Raw genomic sequence first — 21,822 nt, 5'->3', positions numbered from 1 at the left:
ATCGATGGGGGCGATCTTTGGGCCTCCAAAACCCAGTCCAACTCATTTCTGGAGCTATATCAGGCCAAAGGAAAGCTGAATGAAGGGTGGGGGAGGGGGCAATTAGGTTTAGCTTTTACTTGCTTTTCTCTTAGTTTCTAGAGAGAGAGAAGCTCCCCCCTCTTTCTAGAATTAGGTTAGGTTGAGTTTAATTTCCTTTAATTTCAATCTTTAATTCTTGTTTTAATGTAGTTTCATTTATGTTTCTATGCTTTCTTGTCTTTATCTTCTTCATCTCCTTTGTTATTTTCTCTTTTATGTCAATTTTCATGTTATGAACACTCTTTGTTAATTTTACTTCCAATTAATGCAATTTATGTTTTCATGTTCATTTATTGCTTTCTTTAGTTGTTATTGTTATTTTCTTGCTTTGGTAGCTTTAGAATTTATTTTATTTCAATTTAATATTATTTTATTTTCATGCACACCAAGTGTTTGATAAAATACTTGGCTTAGTTTTTACATATTTTTTCCTCACTCTTAGCTTGAAATTGATGACTTTGGTGATCCTTTAGTTATTGATGTCCATTCTTATTTGATACATTAGAGTAGTTAGTGATTTGGTCTCCATTGACTCTATGTAACCCTTAGTGTTGACATAGGACTTATGGATTGAAATCAACTATGCCTATTTGACTTATCTTCAATGTAAGGTTGACTAGGATTAACTCTTCATAATCATCATATGTTTGTGGTCAATGGCTAGGATAGGTAACCATAGCTCTCAATTACTTGCCAAGAGGTTTCTTGCATTTGAATTTCCCTTTTCTTGCTTTAATTGCTTTGACTTTTATAGCATTGACTTTTAATTCCTTGCATGATCATTTACTTTCTTGCCTTTTACATTACTTGCTCTCTCTTGCATTCACAATCCCCAATTCTCTCATAGCCAATAATTGAACATTTCATTCCAACTCCTAGGAAAAACGACCCAGGAGTCTAAATACTCTCGGTTTATATTTGGTTTGAATTGTGATAACATTTGATTGATGGTCAATTTGTTGGGTTAGGATTATACTTACAATGCTAATTCCATTTTGATAATCAAATTCCTAACCTATGCAAATTGGGTATCATCAAATTTGGCGCCGTTGCCGGGGAGTTGCAATGGTGTTGTTTTTGGCTATTGTAAATATGTTAATATGTAAATAGCTTACTTTTTGGTTGTCTTTTATTTTTGTTGATGGTTAGGATTGGGATCCCGGAGGACATTGAATATTCTAGCATTGGTGGAGAAGTCAAGCACAAGCCACCATAGCAAAGGCTCTCCCGATTGTCTAACTTAAAGACATTAAATAAAAGTGCTTGGTAACATTATTCTAACTCTTTTCTTTTTCTATATATTTTGACTTAATTACTTTTTGTTATGCTTGGTTAGCTTAGAATTAGTTTAATTTTGAGAATTGATAGATTAATTTTGGTTTGGATCATGAATTTATGGGTTCTTGCATGTTTTGGTGTTGAGTTTTGATTGAGCTAAGCTTTGGTACTGATGAGCGGATAATTTATACGCTTTTTGGCATTGTTTTTAGTATATTTTTAGTATATTTTAATTTGTTTTTATTATATTTTTATTAGTTTTTATTTAAAAATTACTTTTCTGGACTTTACTATGAGTTTGTGTATTTTTCTGTGATTTCAGGTATTTTCTGGCTGAAATTGAGGGACCTGAGCAAAAATCTGATTCAGAGGCTGAAAAAGGACTGCAGATGCTGTTGGATTCTGACCTTCCTGCACTCAAAGTGGATTTTCTGGAGCTACAGAAACCCAACTGGTACGCTCTCAATTGCGTTGGAAAGACATCCTGGGCTTTCCAGCAATATATAATAGTCCATACTTTGCCCAAGATTTGATGGCCCAAACAGGCGTTTCAAGTCAGCTCAAGAATTATGGCGTTTAACTCCAAAACTGGCACAAAAGCTGGAGTTAAACGCCCAAACTGGCACAAAAGCTAGCGTTTAACTCCAAGAAAAGTCTCTACACATGGAAGCTTCAATGCTCAGCCCAAGCACACACCAAGTGGGCCCGGAAGAAGATTTCTTCATTAATTACTGATTTCTGTAAACCCTAGGCTACTAGTTCTCTATAAATAGGACCTTTTACTATTGTATTTTCATCTTTGGATTGTCTTTTGATCCTTTGATCACGTTTTGTAGGCTGGCAATTCGGCCATGCCTAGACCTTTTGTTCTTATGTATTCTCAATGGTGGAATTTCTACACACCATAGATTAAGGTGTGGAGCTCTGCTGTTCTTCATGAATTAATACAAAGTACTATTGTTTTTCTATTCAACTCAAGTCTATTTCTTCTCCAAGATATTCATTCGTTCTTCAAATTGATGAATGTGATGATCCGTGACACTCATCATCATTCTCACCTATGAACATGTGCTTGACAACCACCTCTGTTCTACTAGCAATGGCTTGAATGCGTATCTCTTGGGTTTCTAATCTAAGATTGGAACCTTCGTGGTATAGGCTAGAATTATTGGCGGCCATTCCTGAGATCCGAAATGTCTAAACCTTGTCTGTGGTATTCTGAGTAGGATCTGGGAAGGGATGACTGTGACGAGCTTCAAACTCACGATTGTGGGGCGTGTGACAGACGCAAAAGGATCAATGGATCCTATTCCGACATGATCGAGAACCGACAGATGATTAGCCGTGCGGTGACAACGCATTTGGAACATTTTCACTAAGAGGACGGGAAGTAGCCATTGACAACGATGATACCCAACATAAAGCTTGCCATGGAAAGGAGTATGAATGATTGGAAGAAGGCAATATGAAAGCAGAGGTTTAGGAGGAACAAAGCATCTTCATAGGCTTATCTGAAATTCCAACCAAAGAATTACATAAGTATCTTTATCTTTATTTTATGTTTTATTTATCTTTTAATTATCAATTCTCCATCACCATCTGAATTCGCCTGACTGAGATTTACAAGGTGACCATAGCTTGCTTCAAGCCGACAGTCTCCGTGGGATCGACCCTTACTCACGTAAGGTTTATTACTTGGACGACCCAGTGCACTTGCTGGTTAGTTGTGCGGAATTGTGAGAAAGTGTGATTCACGTTTGAGAGCTCCAAGTCCTTTGGCGCCATTGTTGATGATCACAATTTCGTGCACCAAGTTTTTGGCGCCGTTGCCGGGGATTGTTCGAGTTTGGACAACTGACGGTTCATCTTGTTGCTTAGATTAGGTACTTTTCTTTTTATTTTTCAGAATTTTTAAGAATGAATTCTAGAGTTTCAAGGTGATGCTCTTATCATCACAAAAGCTGATTGATTCTCATCAATTTAGCTGCTGAATGTAATGTCCTGCTGAAGCTTGGCCAAACATGTCTAATCTTTTTAGACTGAAGCTTTAGACTAACATTGCATGATTCCTGGAATTCTTATTAAAAGTTTTGAATCCCTTTATTTTCTTTTCCATATAAGTTTCGAAAATAAAAAAAATTTATAAAATCATAAAAATAAAAAATATTTTATATTTCTTGTTTGAGTCTAGTATCAATTTTTAAGTTTAGTGTAAATTGCATTCTTCTTGCATTTTTCGAAAACATGCAATATGTTCTTCATTAATCTTCAAGTTGTTCTTGATGATTTCATTGCTCTGATCTTTAAATTCTCTTGTTTTGTGTGTTTCATTGTTTCTCATATGCATTCTCAAAAATATTGTTTCTCATATGCAATATTGCTCTGATCTTTAAGTTTGGTGTCCTGCATGCATTGTTTATTTGATCTTAGTTACATTTTTTATTGTTTCTCATCATCAAAAATTCAAAAATATTTTCAAAACTATGTCTTTTCAAGCTAATAATACAGAGAATTGAAGATTCAGAACATTCAGCAGAGGAATCAAACAAAAAAAGCTGGGCGTTCAAAACGCCCAGTGAAGAAGGAAAACTGGCGTTTAAACGCCAGCCAAGGTACCTGGCTGGGCATTTAACGCCCAAAAAGGTAGAATTTTGGGCGTTAAACGCCAGAATGGATGCCATTCTGGGCGTTTAACGCCAGGACGACACTAGAGGGAAGATTTTGTTTTTAATTTAGAATTGTTTTCAAATCTTCATAATTTTTCAAAATCAAATCTTTTTCAAATCATATCTTTTCAATCATATCTCTTCAAAATCAATTTCTTTCCATTTTTTATTTATTACTATTTTCGAAAATCCTTGTTATAATTAATGATTTACTTCAAAATTTTCTAGTTGTTACTTGCCTATTAAGAAAGGATCAAAAGTTTTAATTCTAGAATCATATCTTCTAATTTCTTGTTAGTCAAGTAAATCAACTTTAATTTTAAAACTTTCTCTTTTTAGTTTGATTTTCAATCATATCTTCTCAATCATATCTTTTCAATCACATCTTTTTCAAAATTAACTCTCAATCACATCTTTTTGATTTCTAATTTCAAAATCTTTTTCAAATATCACTTAATTTCTTTCCTAATATTAATTTTTGAAAATCTCAATCAATTTTTTTCAAATTTCTTTTAATTATTTCAAATCTTTTAATTAGTTTTCAAAAATTCTTCCCCTCTTCTCACATCCTTCTATTTAAAGGACTAACACTCCTCCTCAAGGTACAATTCGAACTCCCTCCTTCTTTATATGTTCGAATTCTCTTCCATCTACCTCCTCCTTCTATTCTTCTTTTCCTCTGACACCTCAAGAAATCTCTATACTGTGACATAGAGGATTCCCTACTTTCTTGTTCTCTTCTCTTTCATATGAGCAGGAACAAAGATATAGGCATACTTGTTCAAGCTTATCCTGAACCTGAAAGGACCTTGAAGAGAAAGCTAAGAGAAGCTAAAGAACATCTCTCTTTAGAGGGCCTAACAGAGCTTTTCAAGGAAGAAGAAACCATGGCAGCCGAAAACAATAATGCCAACAATGCAAGGAAGGTGCTTGGTGACTTTACTGCACCTACTCCCGACTTCTATGGGAGAATGGTATGCGAAATTGTTACTCAGGTTGTGAATTATTATTCGAAATTGATTCCCTGGCGATGGCACCACAAACGGATGCACAGAACCATGGTCTAAACATATCTTCACAACTTCGCATAACTAACCAGCAAGTGCACTGGGTCGTCCAAGTAATAAACCTTACGTGAGTAAGGGTCGATCCCACGGAGATTGTTGGTATGAAGCAAGCTATGGTCACCTTGTAGATCTCAGTCAGGCGGATATAAAATAGTTATGGAGTTTTCGAAAAATAATACTAAAATAAGGATAGAAATACTTATGTAAATCATTGGTGAGAATTTCAAATAAGAGTATGGAGATGCATTCATTCCTCTGAACCTCTGCTTTCCTGCTGTCTTCATCCAATCAGTCTTACTCCTTTCTATGGCTGGCTTTGTGTAAGGATGTCACCGGTGCCAATGGCTACTTTCAATCCTCTCGGGAAAATGGTCCAAATGCTCTGTCACAGCACGGCTAATCGTCTGGAGGCATCACCCTTGTCGTTGGTTGCATCTTATTCCTCTCTGTGAAAATGGTCCGATGCGCTGTCACTGCATGGCTAATCATCTTGGAGGTTCTCAATCATACTGGAATAGAATTTACTATCCTTTTGCGTCTGTCACTACGCCCAGCACTCGCGAGTTTGGAGTTCGTCACAGTCATTCAATCCCAGAGTCCTACTCGGAATACCACGGACAAGGTTTAGACTTTCCGGACTCTCATGAATGCCGCCATCAATCTAGCTTATACCACAAAGATTCTGATTAAGAGATCTAAGAGATACTCATTCAATCTAATGTAGAACGGAAGTGGTTGTCAGGCACGCATTCATAGGGAATGATGATGATTGTCACGTTCATCACATTCAGGTTGAAGTGCGAATGAATATCTTAGAAGCGAAATAAGATGAATTGAATAGAAAACAGTAGTACTTTGCATTAATCTTTGAGGAATAGCAGAGCCCCACACCTTAATCTATGGAGTGCAGAAACTCTACCGTTGAAAATACATAAGTAATGAAGGTCCAGGCATGGCCGAATGGCCAGCCCCCAAACGTGATCAATAGATTAAAAGATAATCCAAAGATGATCCAAAATATGATCCAAAAGATGTCTAATACAATAGTAAAAGGTCCTATTTATAATAAACTAGCTACTAGGGTTTATAGAAGTAAGTAATTGATGCATAAATCTACTTCCGGGGCCCACTTGGTGTGTGCTTGGGCTGAGCTTGAAGTCTACACATGGAGAGGTCATTCTTGGAGTTGAACGCCAGCTTTTGTGCCAGTTTGGGCGTTGAACTCCACTTTGTAACTTGTTTCTGGCGCTGGACGCCAGAATTGGGCAGAGAGCTGGCGTTGAACGCCAGTTTGTATCGTCTAAACTTTGGCAAAGTATGGACTATTATATATTGCTGGAAAGCCCTGGATGTCTACTTTCCAATGCAATTGGAAGCGCGCCATTTTGAGTTCTGTAGCTTCAAAAAATCCATTTTGAGTGTAGGGAGGTCAGAATCTAACAGCATCAGCAGTCCTTCTCAACCTCTGAATCTGATTTTTGCTCAAGTCCCTCAATTTCAGCCAGAAAATACCTGAAATCACAGAAAAATACAAAAACTCATAGTAAAGTCCAGAAATGTGAATTTAACATAAAAACTAATGAAAACATCCCTAAAAGTAACTAGATTCTACTAAAAATATACTAAAAATAATGCCAAAAAGCGTATAAATTATCCGCCCATCACAACACCAAACTTAAATTGTTGCTTGTCCCCAAGCAACTGAAAAGCAAATAGGATAAAAAGAAGAAAATATACTATAAATTCCAAACTATCAATGAAACATAGCTCCAATCAGATGAGCGGGACTTGTAGCTTTTTGCCTCTTGAATAGTTTTGGCATCTCACTTTATCCATTGAAGTTCAGAATGATTGGCTTCTATAGGAACTCAGAGTTTAGATAGTGTTATTGACTCTCCTAGTTCAGTATGATGATTCTTGAACACAGCTATTTTATGAGTCTTGGCCGTGGCCCTAAGCACTTTGTTTTCCAGTATTACCACTGGATACATAAATGCCACAGACACATAATTGGGTGAACCTTTTCAGATTGTGACTCAGCTTTGATAAAGTCCCCAATTAGAGGTGTCCAGGGTTCTTAAGCACACTCTTTTTTTGCTTTGGACCTTGACTTTAACCGCTCAGTCTCAAGTTTTCACTTGACACCTACACGCCACAAGCACATGGTTAGGGACAGCTCGGTTTAGCCGCTTAGACCAGGATTTTATTCCTTTAGGCCCTCCTATCCACTGATGCTCAAAGCCTTGGGATCCTTTTTATCTGCCCTTGCCTTTTGGTTTTAAGGGTTATTGGCTTTTTGCTCTTGCCTCTTGGTTTTAAGAGCTTTTGGCTTTTTTTGCTTGCTTTTTTTTTTCCTTTCTATTTTTTTTCGCCTATTTTATTTATTTTTTTTCTACAAGCTTTGTTCTTTGCTGCTTTTTTTTGCTTCAAGAATCATTTTTATGATTTTTCAGATTATCAAATAACATGTCTCCTAGTCATCATTCTTTCAAGAGCCAACATATTTAACATTCTTAAACAACTTCAAAAGACATATGCACTGTTCAAGCATACATTCAGAAAACAAGAAGCATTGTCACCACATCAATATAATTAAGCTAAGTTCAAGGATAAATTCAAAACTCATGTACTTCTTGTTCTTTTGAATTAAAACATTTTTTATTTAAGAGAGGTGATGGATTCATAGGACATTCATAATTTTAAGACAAAGTTACTAACTACTAATGATCATGTAATGAAGACATAAACATAGATAAGCACTTAACATAGAGAAAACGAAAAACAGAGAAAGTAAGAACAAGGAATGAGTCCACCTTAGTGATGGTGGCGTTTCCTTCTTGAGGAACCAATGATGTCCTTGAGCTCTTCTATGTCTCTTCCTTGTCTTTGTTGCTCCTCCCTCATTGCTTTTTGATCTTCTCTTATTTCATGAAGGATGATGGAGTGCTCTTGATGTTCCACCCTTAGTTGTCCCATGTTGGAACTTAATTCTCCTAGGGAGGTGTTGATTTGCTCCTAATAGTTTTGTGGAGGAAAATGCATATGAGGCATCCCGGGATCTCATGGTGATGAGCTTCCTGCGCCTCTTGAGCTCCATGAATGGGCTCTCTTGCTTGCTCCATCTTTTTCTTAGTGACGGGCTTCTCTTCCTCAATGTGAATGTCTCCTTCTATGGAAGCTCCAGCTGAGTAACATAGATGGCAGATAAGATGAGGAAAAGCTAGCCTTGCCCCAGGAGAGGGCTTTTCGGCTATTTTGTAGAGTTCAAGGGAGATGACTTCATGAACCTCTACTTCTTCTCCAATAATGATGCTATGGATCATGATGGCCCGATCCACAGTAACTTCAGATCGGTTGCTAGTGGGGATGATGTAGCGTTGGATGAACTCCAACCATCCTCTAGCCACAGGCTTGAGGTCCAATCTTCTTAGTTGAACCGACTTGCCTTTGGAGTCAATCTTCCATTGAGCTCCTTCCACACATATGTCCATGAGGACTTGGTCCAACCTTTGATTAAAGTTGACCCTTCTAGTGTAGGGGCGTTCATCTCCTTGCATCATAGGCAAGTTAAACGCCAACCTCACATTTTCCGGACTAAAATCCAAGTATTTCCCCCGAACCATTGTAACATAGTTCTTTGGATCCGGGTTCTTACTTTGATCATGGTTCTTGGTGATCCATGCATTGGCATAGAACTCTTGAACCATTAGGATGCTGACTTGTTGGATGGGATTTGTTAGAACTTCCCAACTTCTTCTTTGAATTTCATGTCGGATCTCCGGATACTCATTTCTTTTGAGTTTGAAAGGGACCTCGGGGATCACCTTCTTCTTGGCCACAACATCATAGAAGTGGTCTTGATGAGCTTTGGAGATGAATCTTTCCATCTCCCATGACTCGGAGGTGGAAGTTTTTGTCTTCCCTTTCCCTTTTCTAGAGGATTCTCCGGTCTTGGGTGCCATCAATGGTAATAGAAAAACAAAAAGCTTATGCTTTTACCACACCAAACTTAGAATATTGCTCGTCCTCGAGCAAGAGAAGAAAGAATAATACGAAGAAGAAGAAGAAAATATGGAGAAGAGGGGGAAGGTGTGGTTCGGCCAAGAAGAGAAGAGAGGGTTGTGTTGTGTGAAAATGAGGAAGAATGGAGGGCTATATATAGGGAAGGGAGGGGGGTTTAAATTTAGGCCATATGGGTGGGTTTGGGTGGGAAATTTATTTGAATTTTGAAGGTAGGTGGAGTTTATTGGGTAGGTTTATGGGGAAGAGTGGGTGGATGTGAGTGGTGAAGGGTTAATAGGGAAGAGAGATGGAGGTGATAGGTGAAGGGTTTTGGAGAAGAGTGTTTATTGGGAATAGAGGATGATTGAGGAGAGAAGAGAGTGAGTGGAGGTAGGTGGGGATCCTGTGGGGTCCACAGATCCTGAGATGATCCTGTGGGGTCCACAGATCCTGAGATGATCCTGTGGGGTCCACAGATCCTGAGGTGTTCAAGGATTTACAACCTTGCACCATATTAGGCATGTAAAATGCCCTTGCACACAACTCTGGGCGTTCAGCGCCAGGTTGGTGCCCATTTTGGGCGTTCAACGCCCATTTGTTGCCCATTTCTGGCGATGAACGCCAGAACCATGATTGTTCTGGGCGTTCAGCGCCAGCTCTTCTCTAGGGTGCAATTCTGGCGTTCAGCGCCCAGATGCTGCCCATTTTGGGCGTTCAGTGCCCAGATACTGCCCATTTTGGGCGTTCAGCGCCAGAACCATGCTCTGTTCTGGCGTTGAACGCCAGACAGGTGCTTCCTCCAGGGTGTGATTTTTCTTCCGCTGTTTTTGATTCTGTTTCTAAATTTTTTGTTTATTTTGTGACTTCACATGATCATGAACCTAAGAAAACATGAAAAACAAAAATAAAATTAGATAAATAAACATTGGGTTGCCTCCCAACAAGCGCTTCTTTAATGTCAATAGCTTGACAGTGGGCTCTCATGGAGCCTCACAGATGTGTAGAGCTTTGTTGAGACCTCCCAATACCAAACTTAGAGTTTGGATATAGGGGTTTGACACCAAACTTAGAGTTTGGTTGTGGCCTCCCAACACCAAACTTAGAGTTTGACTGTGGGGACTTTGGTTGACTCTGCTTTGAGAGAAGCTTTTTCTGCTTCCTCTCCATGGATGCAGAGAGAGATCCTTGAGTTGTAAACACAAGGTTGTCCTTATTTAATTGAAGGATCAATTTTCCTCTGTCCACATCAATCATAGCTCTTGCTGTGGCTAGGAAAGGTCTTCCTAGGATGATGGATTCATCCTCTTCCTTTCCAGTATCCGGGACTATGAAATCAGCAGGGATGTAAAGGCCTTCAACCTTTACTAACACGTCCTCTACTTGTCCATAAGCCTGTTTTCTTGAATTGTCTGCCATCTCTAATGAGATTTTAGCAGCTTGCACCCCATAGATTTCCAGTTTCTCTATTACAGAGAGGGGCATGAGGTTTATTCCTGAACCAAGGTCACACAGAGCCTTAAAGATCATGGTGCCTATGGTACAAGGTATTATGAACTTTCTAGGATCCTGTCTCTTCTGAGGCAATGTCAGTTGATCCAGATCACTTAGTTCATTGGTGAACAAGGGAGGTTCATCTTCCCAAGTTTCAATACCAAATAATTTGGCATTTAGCTTCATGATTGCACCAAGGAACTTGGCAGCTTGCTCTTCAGTAACATCCTCATTCTCTTCAGAAGAGGAATACTCATCAGAGCTCATGAATGGCATAAGGAGGTTCAATGGAATCTCTATGGTCTCTAGATGAGTCTCAGATTCCTTAGATTCCTCAGAGGGAAGCTCCTTATTGATCACTGGACGTCCCAGGAGGTCTTCTTCCATTGGATTCACGTCCTTCTCCTCTCTTGTGGGTTCGGCCATGGTAATTAATTCAATGGCCTTGCACTCTCCTTTTGGATTCTCTTCTGTATTGCTTGGGAGAGTACTAGGAGGGATTTCAGTGATCCTTTTACTCAGCTGGCCCACTTGTGCTTCCAAATTTCTAATGGAAGACCTTGTTTCATTCATGAAACTCACAGTGGCCTTAGATAGATCAGAGACTAAATTTGCTAAGCTAGATGGATTCTGCTCAGAATTCTCTGTCTGTTGCTGAGTGGATGATGGAGAAGGCTTGCTATTGCTAAACCTATTTTTTCCACCATTATTAAAGCCTTGTTGAGGCTTTTGATCCTTCCATGAGAGATTTGGGTGATTTCTCCATGATGGATTGTAGGTGTTTCCATATGGTTCACCCATGTATTTTAACTCTGCTATTGCAGGGTTCTCAGGATCATAAGCTTCTTCCTCAGAAGATGCCTCTTGAGTACTGTTGGATGCAGCTTGCATTCCATTCAGACTCTGAGAAATCATATTGACTTGCTGAGTCAATATTTTATTCTGAGCCAATATGGCATTCAGAGTATCAATTTCAAGAACTCCCTTCTTCATAGGCGTCCCATTACTCACAGGATTCCTCTCAGAAGTGTACATAAACTGGTTATTAGCAACCATGTCAATGAGTTCTTGAGCTTCTTGCAGGAGTTTTCTTTAGGTGAATGGATCCACCTGCAGAAGTATCCAATGACATCTTTGATAGCTCAGATAAACCATCATAGAATATATCCAGGATGGTCCATTCTGAAAGCATGTCAGAAGGACACTTTTTGGTCAGCTGCTTGTATCTTTCCCAAGCTTCATAGAGGGATTCACCTTCTTTCTGTCTGAAGGTTTGAACATCAGCTCTAAGCTTGCTCAGCTTTTGAGGAGGAAAGAACTTGGCTAAGAAAGCCGTGACCAGCTTATCCCAAGAGTTCAGGCTGTCTTTGGGTTGAGAGTCCAACCATATTCTAGCTCTGTCTCTTACAGCAAAAGGGAAAAGCATGAGCCTGTAGACTGATCTACTCCATTAGTCTTAACAGTATCACAGATCTGCAAGAATTCAGTTAAGAACTGAAAAGGATCTTCAGATGGAAGTCCATGAAACTTGCAGTTCTGCTGCATCAGAGAAACTAGCTGAGGTTTCAGCCCAAAATTGTTTGCTCCAATGGTAGGAATGGAGATGCTTCTTCCATGTAAATTGGAATTAGGTGCAGTAAAGTCACCAAGCATTCTCCTTGCATTATTGTTGTTGGGTTCGGCTGCCATCTCCTTTACTTGTTCAAAATTTTCAATAAGGTTATCTCTGGATTGTTGTAATTTAGCTTCTCTTAGTTTTCTCTTCAGAGTCCTTTCAGGTTTTGGATCAGCTTCAACAAGAATGCCTTTTTCTTTGTCCCTGCTCATAAGAAAGAGAAGAGAAAAAGAAAAGAAGAGGAATCCTCTATGTCACAGTAAAGAGGTTCCTTATTGTTAGTAGAAGAAGAAAAGGAATAGGGGTGAAGAAGAATGAAGAATCCAAACACAAAGGTGATGATAGGAGCAGAGATGTGAGATGAAGAGAAGTGTTAGTAGATGAATAAATAAATAGAAGGGGATGAGAGGAGGAGAGAATTTTCGAAAATAATTTTTGAAAAAGAGTTAGTGATTTTCGAAAATAGTTTTTGAAAAAGGTTAGTAGTTTTTCGAAAATTCAAATAAAAAATAAAATAATCAGTCTAATTAAAAAGAAATTTTGAAAAAGAGGGAAGATTTTTTCGAAAATTAGAGAGAGAGTTAGTTAGGTAGTTTTGAAAAAGGTAAGAAACAAACAAAAAGTTAGTTAGTTAGTTGAAACAAATTTTGAAAAGATAAGAAGTTAGGAGGTTAGAAAAGATATTTTGCAATCACTTTTTTGAAAAAGGTAAGATAAGAAGATATTTTTGAAAAGATATGATAGAAATTAGTTTTTGAAAAAGATTTGATTTTTAAAATCTCAATTAATGACTTGATTCACAAGAAATCACAAGATATGATTCTAGAACTTCAAGTTTGAATCTTTCTTAACAAGTAAGTAACAAACTTGAAATTTTTGAATCAAAACATTAATTGATGATGTTATTTTCGAAAATATGATGTAAAATTAATAAAAAGATTTTTGAAAAATATTTTTGAAATTTTCGAAAATAACTAAAAAAATTGAAAAAAAGATTTGATCTTTGAAAAAGATTTTGAAAAAGATAAGATTTTTTTTTAATTGAAAATTTGATTTGACTTATAAAAACAACTAGATTTTAAAATTTTTTGAAAAAGTCAAATCTAATTTTTGAAATTTTAAGAGAGAAAAAGGGAAAGATATTTTTTTTTATTTTTGAATTTTTATGATAAGAGAGAAAAACAAGAAAAATGATGCAATGCATGAAAGTTATGGATCAAAACAATGAATGCATGCAAGAATGCTATGAATGTCAAGATGAACACCAAGAACACTATGAAGATCATGATGAACATCAAGAACATATTTTTTGAAAAAAGTTTTAATGCAAAGAAAATATGCAAGACACCAAACTTAGAATTCTTTAATGTTTAGACATAAAGAATTCAGGAATGCATATGAAAAACAAGAAAAGACACAAAACATGCAAATGCAAAGATCAAACAAGAAGACTTACCAAGAACAACTTGAAGATCATGAAGAACACTATGAATGCATGAATTTTTTCGAAAAATGCAAGATGAACATGCAATTGACACCAAACTTATAACATGACTCAAGACTCAAACAAGAAACACAAAAAATATTTTTGATTTTTATGATTTTCTAATTTTTTTGTATTTTTTTGAAAATTATTTGAAAAACAAAAATAAGGATTCCAAAATTTTTAATATGAATTCCAGGAATCTAGCATTCTTAGTCTAAAGCTCCAATCTGAGGGTTAGGCATGGCTTAATAGCCAGCCAAGCTTTAGCATATAACATCAGAGAATATACTGCTCATTATTTATCAAAGTAACTTGCCTCTATACTGATGGTTTGGAAGCCTCAGTCCAAAAGAATTTGGACATGGCTTTATAGCTAGTCAGGCTTCAACATGCCTCATGAAACACTAGAATTCATTCTTAAATATTTTGAAGAAAAATATATTTTAAAAACATTTTTTTTCGAAAACAAAGGAGAAATTTTTGAAAGAATTTTGAAAATTTTTTGAAAATAAAACAAAAAGAAAATTACCTGATCTGAGCAACAAGATGAACCGTCAGTTGTCCAAACTCGAACAATCCCCGGCAACGGCGCCAAAAACTTGGTATGCGAAATTGTTACTCAGGTTGTGAATTATTGTTCGAAATTGATTCCCTGGCGATGGCACTACAAATGGATGCACAGAACCATGGTCTAAATATATCTTCACAACTTTGCATAACTAACCAGTAAGTGCACTGGGTCGTCCAAGTAATAAACCTTACGTGAGTAAGGGTCGATCCCACGGAGATTGTTGGTATAAAGCAAGCTATGGTCACCTTGTAGATCTCAGTCAGGCGGATATAAAATAGTTATGGAGTTTTCAAAAATTAATACTAAAATAAGGAAAGAAATACTTATGTAAATCATTGGTGAGAATTTCAGATAAGCGTATGGAGATGCATTCATTCCTCTGAACCTCTGCTTTCCTGCTGTCTTCATCCAATCAGTCTTACTCCTTTCTATGGCTGGCTTTGTGTAAGGATGTCACCGGTGCCAATGGCTACTTTCAATCCTCTCGGGAAAATGGTCCAAATGCACTGTCACAGCACGGCTAATCGTCTGGAGGCATCACCCTTGTCGTTGGTTGCATCCTATTCCTCTCTGTGAAAATGGTCCGATGCGCTGTCACTGCATGGCTAATCATCTTGGAGGTTCTTGATCATACTGGAATAGAATTTACTATCCTTTTACGTCTGTCACTACGCCCAGCACTCGCGAGTTTGGAGTTCGTCACAGTCATTCAATCCCAGAGTCCTACTCGGAATACCACGGATAAGGTTTAGACTTTCCGGACTCTCATGAATGCTGCCATCAATCTATCTTATACCACGAAGATTCTGATTAAGAGATCTAAGAGATACTCATTCAATCTAATGTAGAACGGAAGTGGTTGTTAGGCACGCGTTCATAGGGAATGATGATGATTGTCACGTTCATCACATTCAGGTTGAAGTGCGAATGAATATCTTAGAAGCGAAATAAGATGAATTGAATAGAAAATAGTAGTACTTTGCATTAATCTTTGAGGAACAGCAGAGCCCCACACCTTAATCTATGGAGTGCAGAAACTCTACCGTTGAAAATACATAAGTAATGAAGGTCCAGGCATGGCCGAATGGCCAGCCCCCAAACGTGATCAATAGATCAAAAGATAATCCAAAGATGATCCAAAAGATGATCCAAAAGATGTCTAATACAATAGTAAAAGGTCCTATTTATAATAAACTAGCTACTAGGGTTTACAGAAGTAAGTAATTGATGCATAAATCCACTTCCGGGGCCCACTTGATGTGTGCTTGGGCAGAGCTTGAAGTCTACACGTGGAGAGGTCATTCTTGGAGTTGAACGCTAGGTTTTGTGCCAGTTTGGGCGTTGAACTCCACTTTGCAACTTGTTTCTGGCGCTGGACGCCAGAATTGGGTAGAGAGCTGGCGTTGAACGCCAGTTTGCATCATCTAAACTTGGGCAAAGTATGGACTATTATATATTGCTGGAAAGCCCTGGATGTCTACTTCCCAAAGCAATTGGAAGCGCGCCAGTTTGAGTTCTGTAGCTTCAAAAAATCCATTTTGAGTGCAGGGAGGTCAGAATCCAACAGCATCAGCAGTCCTTCTTTAACCTCTGAATCTGATTTTTGCTCAAGTCCCTCAATTTTAGCCAGAAAACACCTGAAATCACAGAAAAACACACAAACTCATAGTAAAGTCCAGAAATGTGAATTTAACATAAAAACTAATGAAAACATCCCTAAAAGTAACTAGATTCTACTAAAAACATACTAAAAACAATGCCAAAAAGCGTATAAATTATCCGCCCATCAGAGAAGCATCTCAATCTCTACCATTGGAGCAAACAACTTTGAGATTAAGCCTCAATTAGTTTCTCTAATGCAACAGAATTGCAAGTTTCATGGACTTCCATTGGAAGATCCTCATCAGTTCTTAGCTGAATTCTTGCAAATCTGTGGCACTGTCAAGACCAATGGGGTTGACCCTGAAGTCTACAGACTTATACTTTTTCCTTTTGCTGTAAGTGACAGAGCTAGGACATGGTTGGATTCACAACCTAAAGAAAGCCTGAACTCTTGGGAAAAGCTAGTCAATGCCTTCTTGGCAAAGTTCTTCCCACCTCAAAAATTGAGCAAGCTTAGAGTGAAAGTCCAAACCTTCAGACAGAAGGAAGGTGAATCCCTCTATGAAGCTTGGGAAAGTTACAAGCAATTAATCAGAAGATGTCCTTCTGACATGCTTTCTGAATGGAGTATCATAGGAATTTTCTATGATGGTCTGTCTGAACTATCCAAGATGTCATTGGATAGCTCTGCTGGAGGATCTCTTCATCTGAAGAAGACGCCTGCAGAAGCTCAGGAACTCATTGAAATGGTTGCAAATAACCAATTCATGTACACTTCTGAAAGGAATCCTGTGAATAATGGGACAAATCAGAAGAAAGGAGTTCTTGAGATTGATACTCTGAATGCCATATTGGCTCAGAATAAAATATTGACCCAACAAGTCAATATGATTTCTCAGAGTCTGTCTGAAATGCAAGCAGCAACAGGCGGTACTAAGGAAGCTTCCTCTAAAGAAGAAGCTTATGATCCTGAGAACCCAACAATAGAATAGGTGAATTACATGGGAGAACCCTACGAAAACACCTATAATCCTTCATGGAGAAATCATCCAAATCTCTCATGGAAGGATCAATAGAGACCTCAACAAGGTTTCAACAATAATAATGGTAGAAGAAACAGGTTTAGCAATAGCAAGCCTTTTCCATCATCTTCTCAGCAACAAACAGAGAATTCTAAATAGAGCTACTCTAATTTAGCAACCACCGTCTCTGACCTAATCAAAACCACTCAAAGTTTCATGACTAAAATAAGATCCTCCATTAGAAATTTGGAGGCACAAGTGGGTCAGCTGAGTAAGAAAATTACTGAACTCCCTCCTAGTACTCTCCCAAGCAATACAGAAGAGAATCCAAAGAGAGAGTGCAAGGCTATAAACACGTCTCACATGGCCGAACCTGGAGAGGAGGAAGAGGCAGTGATTTCCACTGAGGAAGACCTCAATGGACGTTCACTGACCTCTAAGGAGTTCCCTAATGAGGAACCATGGGAATCTAAGGCTCACACTGAGACCATAGAGATTCCATTGAATTTACTTTTGCCATTCATGAGCTCTGATGAGTATTCTTCCTCTGAAGAGGATGAAGATGTTACTGAAGAGCAAGTTGCTAAGTATCTTGGAGCAATCATGAAGCTAAATGCCAAGTTATTTGGTAATGAGATTTGGGAGGATGAACCTCCCTTGCTCATCAAAGAACTGGATGACTTGACTAGGCAGAGATTACCTCTGAAGAGACAAGACCCTGGAAAATTCTTAATCCCTTGTAACATAGGCACCATGACCTTTGAGAAGGCTCTGTGTGACCTGGGGTCAAGTATAAACCTTATGCCTCTCTCTGTAATGGAGAAGCTAGGGATCATTAAGGTACAAGCTGCAAGAATCTCACTGGAGATGGCAGACAATTCAAAGAAACAGGCTTATGGACTTGTAGAGGATGTCTTGGTAAAGGTTGAAGACCATTACATCCCTACTGATTTCATAATCCTTGAGACTGGGAAGTGTATGGATGAATCTATCATCCTTGGTAGACCCTTCCTAGCCACAGCAAAAGCTGTGATTGATGTTGACAGAGGAGAATTGATCATTCAAGTGAATGGAGACTCCCTTGTGTTTAAAGCTCAAGGATATCCCTCTGTCACCATGGAGAGGAAGCATGAAGAGCTTCTCTCAATACAGAGTCAAACAGAGCCCCCACAGTCAAACTCTAAGTTTGGTGTTGGGAGGCCACAACCAAACTTTAAGTTTGGTGTTGAACCCCCACATTCAAACTCTAAGTTTGGTGTTAGGAGATTCCAACATTGCTCTGAACATCTGTGAGGCTCCATGAGAGCCCACTGTCAAGCTATTGACATTAAAGAAGTGCTTGTTGGGAGGCAATCCAATCTTTAATTATCTATGTTAAATTTCTATTTTCTTTTGTTATTTTATGTTTTTTGTAGGTTGATGATCATGTGAAGTCACAAAAACAATTGAAAAAGCAAAAAACAGAAGGAAAAACAGAATGAAAAATAGAACACCCTGGAGGAGAAACTTACTGGCGTTTAAACGCCAGTAAGGGTAGCAGAATGGGCATTAAACGCCTAATCTGGCACCATTCTGGGCGTTTAACGCCAGAAATGGGCACCAGACTGGCGTTTAACGCCAGGAATGGGCAAGAAGCTGGCATTAAACGCTAGAAATGGGCAGCAGCCTGGCGTTTAATGCCAGGATTGGCAGCAAGGGGCGTTTTGCACGCCACATGGTGCAGGGATGAGAAATCCTTGACACCTCAGGATCTGTAGACCCCACAGGATCCCCACCTACCCCACCTCTCTCTCTCTTCTTCACCCATTCACCAATCACCTCAATACCTTTCCCCCAAAAACCCCTCACTTATCAAATCCCACCATTCTTTTCACCACTCACATCCATCCTTCATAAAACTCCACCTACCTCACCATTCAAATTCGAACCACTTTCCCACCCAAACCCACCCATAATGGCCGAACTATACCCCCCTCTCCACTACTATATAAACCCATCTTCACTCCTTCATTTTCACACAACATACACACTACCTATCCCCCTTGGCCGAAACACTAAGCCCCCTCCATCTCCTCTATTTCTTCTTCTTCTACTCTCTTTTTTCTTATTTTGCTCAAGGACGAGCAACCTTCTAAGTTTGGTGTGGTAAAAGCTAAAGCTTTTTTGTTTTTCCATAACCATTAATGGCACCAAAGGCCAGAGAAACCTCTAGAAAGAGGAAAGGGAAGGCAAAAGCTTCCACCTCTGAGTCATGGGAGATGGAGAGATTCCTCTCAAGGGTGCATCAAGACCACTTCTATGAAGTTGTGGCCAAGAAGAAGGTGATCCCCGAGGTCCCTTTTAAGCTCAAAAAGGGCGAATATCCGAAGATTTGACATGAGATCCGAAGAAGAGGTTGGGAAGTTCTCACCAATCCCATTCAACAAGTCGGAATCTTAATGGTTCAAGAGTTCTATGGCAATGCATGGATCACCAAGAACCATGATCAAAGTGTGAACCCGGACCCTAAGAATTGGCTTACAATGGTCCGAGGGAGCAAATCAACACCTCCCTAGGAGAATTGAGTTCCAACATGGGACAACTAAGGGTGGAGCACCAAGAGCATTCCATCCTCTTCCATGAAATTAGGAAAGACCAAAGAACCATGAGAGAGGAGCAACAAAGGCAAGAAAGAGACATTAAGGAGCTCAAGCACTCCATAAGATCTTCAAGAGGAAGAACAAGTCGCCATCACTAAGGTGGACCCGTTCTTTAATTTCCTTGTTCTTTATTTTCCTGTTTTTCAAATTTTTATGCTTATGATTATTTATGTTTGTGTCTTTATTACATGATCATTAGTGTCTAAGTGTCTATGCCTTAAAGCTATGAAAATGAATCCATCACCTTTTTTAAATGAAAAATGTTTTTAATTGAAAAAGAAAAAGAAGTGCATGAATTTCAAATTTTAAAACAGTTTAATTATTTTGATGTGGTGGCAATACTATTGTTTTTCTGAATGAATGCTTGAACAGTGCATATTTTTGAATTTGTTGTTTAAAAAATGTTAAAATTGTTGGCTCTTGAAAGAATGATGGGAAAAGGAAAAATGTTGTTGATAATCTGAAAAATCATAAAAATAATTCTTGAAGCAAGAAAAAGCAGTGAATAGCAAAGCTTGCAGAAAAAAAAAAGAGAGAGAAAAGAAAAAGAAAGAAAAAGAAAAGCAAGCAGAAAAAGCCAATACCCCTTTAAACCAAAAGGCAAGGGTGATAAAAAGGATCCAAGGCTTTGAGCATCAGTGGATAGGAGGGCCCACAGGAATAAAATCCTGGCCTAAGCGGCTAAACCAAGCTGTCCCTAACCATGTGCTTGTGGCGTGAATGTGTCAAGTGAAAACTTGAGACTGAACGGTTAAAGTCGAGGTCCAAAGCAAAAAGAAGAGTGTGCTTAAGAACCCTGGACACCTCTAATTAGGGACTCTAGCAAAGCTGAGTCACAATCTGAAAAGGTTCACCCAGTTATGTGTCTGTGGCACTTATGTATCTGGTGGTAAATTGGAAAACAAAGTGCTTAGGGCCACGGCCAAGACTCATAAAGTAGCTGTGTTCAAGAATCAACATACTTAACTAGGAGAATCAATAACACTATCTGGATTCTGAGTTCCTATAGATGCCAATCATTCTGAACTTCAAGGTAAGTGAGATGCCAAAACTGTTCAGAAGCAAAAAGCTAAAAGCCCCGCTCATCTAATTAATACTGATCTTCATAGATGTTTTTGGAATTCATTGTATATTCTCTTCTTTTTATCCTATTTGATTTTCAGTTGCTTGGGGACAAGCAACAATTTAAGTTTGGTGTTGTGATGAGCGGATAATTTATACGCTTTTTGGCATTGTTTTTAGTATATTTTAATTAGTTTTTATTATATTTTTTTTTAGTTTTTATTTAAAAATCACTTTTCTGGACTTTACTATGAGTTTGTGTGTTTTTCTGTGATTTTAGGTATTTTCTGGCTGAAATTGAGTGACCTGAGCAAAAATCTGATTCAGAGGCTGAAAAAGGACTGCAGATGCTGTTGGATTCTGACCTCCCTGCACTCAAAGTGGATTTTATGGAGCTACAGAATCCCAATTGGCACGCTCTTAATTGCGTTGGAAAGTAGACATCCTGGGCTTTCCAGCAATATATAATAGTCTATACTTTGCCCAATATTTGATGGCCCAAACAAGCGTTCCAAGTAAGCTCAAGAATTTTGGCGTTTAACTCCAAAACTGGCACAAAAGCTGGAGTTAAACGCCCAAACTGGCACAAAAGCTGGCGTTTAACTCCAAGAAAAGTCTCTACACATGGAAGCTTCAATGATCAGCCCAAACACACACCAAGTGGGCCCGGAAGAAGATTTCTGCATTAATTACAGATTTCTGTAAACCCTAGGCTACTAGTTCTCTATAAATAGGACCTTTTACTATTGTATTTTCATCTTTGGATTGTCTTTTGATCCTTTGATCACGTTTTGTAGGCTGGCAATTCGGCCATGCCTAGACCTTTTGTTCTTATGTATTCTCAATGGTGGAATTTCTACACACCATAGATTAAGGTGTGGAGCTCTGCTGTTCTTCATGAATTAATACAAAGTACTATTGTTTTTCTATTCAACTCAAGTCTATTTCTTCTCCAAGATATTCATTCGTTCTTCAAATTGATGAATGTGATGATCCATGACACTCATCATCATTCTCACCTATGAACATATGCTTGACAACCACCTCTGTTCTACTAGCAATGGCTTGAATGCGTATCTCTTGGGTTTCTAATCTAAGATTGGAACCTTCGTGGTATAGGCTAGAATTATTGGCGGCCATTCCTGAGATCCGGAATGTCTAAACCTTGTCTGTGGTATTCTGAGTAGGATCTGGGAAGGGATGACTGTGACGAGCTTCAAACTCGCGATTATGGGGCGTG

At 38.5% G+C, this 21,822-nt stretch overlaps 2 non-coding genes across 2 annotated transcripts; one reads left to right on the top strand and one right to left on the bottom strand.

Annotated features, from left to right (window-relative positions):
• The first annotated feature begins 11,771 nt into the window (after positions 1-11,771).
• Positions 11,772-11,879, top strand: LOC112781002 (small nucleolar RNA R71). The gene has a single exon (XR_003191803.1). It is a non-coding gene; the product is annotated as a small nucleolar RNA R71 (small nucleolar RNA).
• A 4,489-nt stretch (positions 11,880-16,368) lies between these two features.
• LOC112780332 (small nucleolar RNA R71) lies at positions 16,369-16,476 on the bottom strand. The gene has a single exon (XR_003191176.1). It is a non-coding gene; the product is annotated as a small nucleolar RNA R71 (small nucleolar RNA).
• Positions 16,477-21,822: the final 5,346 nt, after the last annotated feature.

Source organism: Arachis hypogaea, chromosome 19 (assembly GCF_003086295.3).
Source record: "Arachis hypogaea cultivar Tifrunner chromosome 19, arahy.Tifrunner.gnm2.J5K5, whole genome shotgun sequence".
NCBI classification, from domain to species: Eukaryota; Viridiplantae; Streptophyta; class Magnoliopsida; order Fabales; family Fabaceae; genus Arachis; species Arachis hypogaea.
Note: the sequence above shows the minus strand (reverse complement) of the source record. Positions and strands in the feature narration are given on the sequence as shown.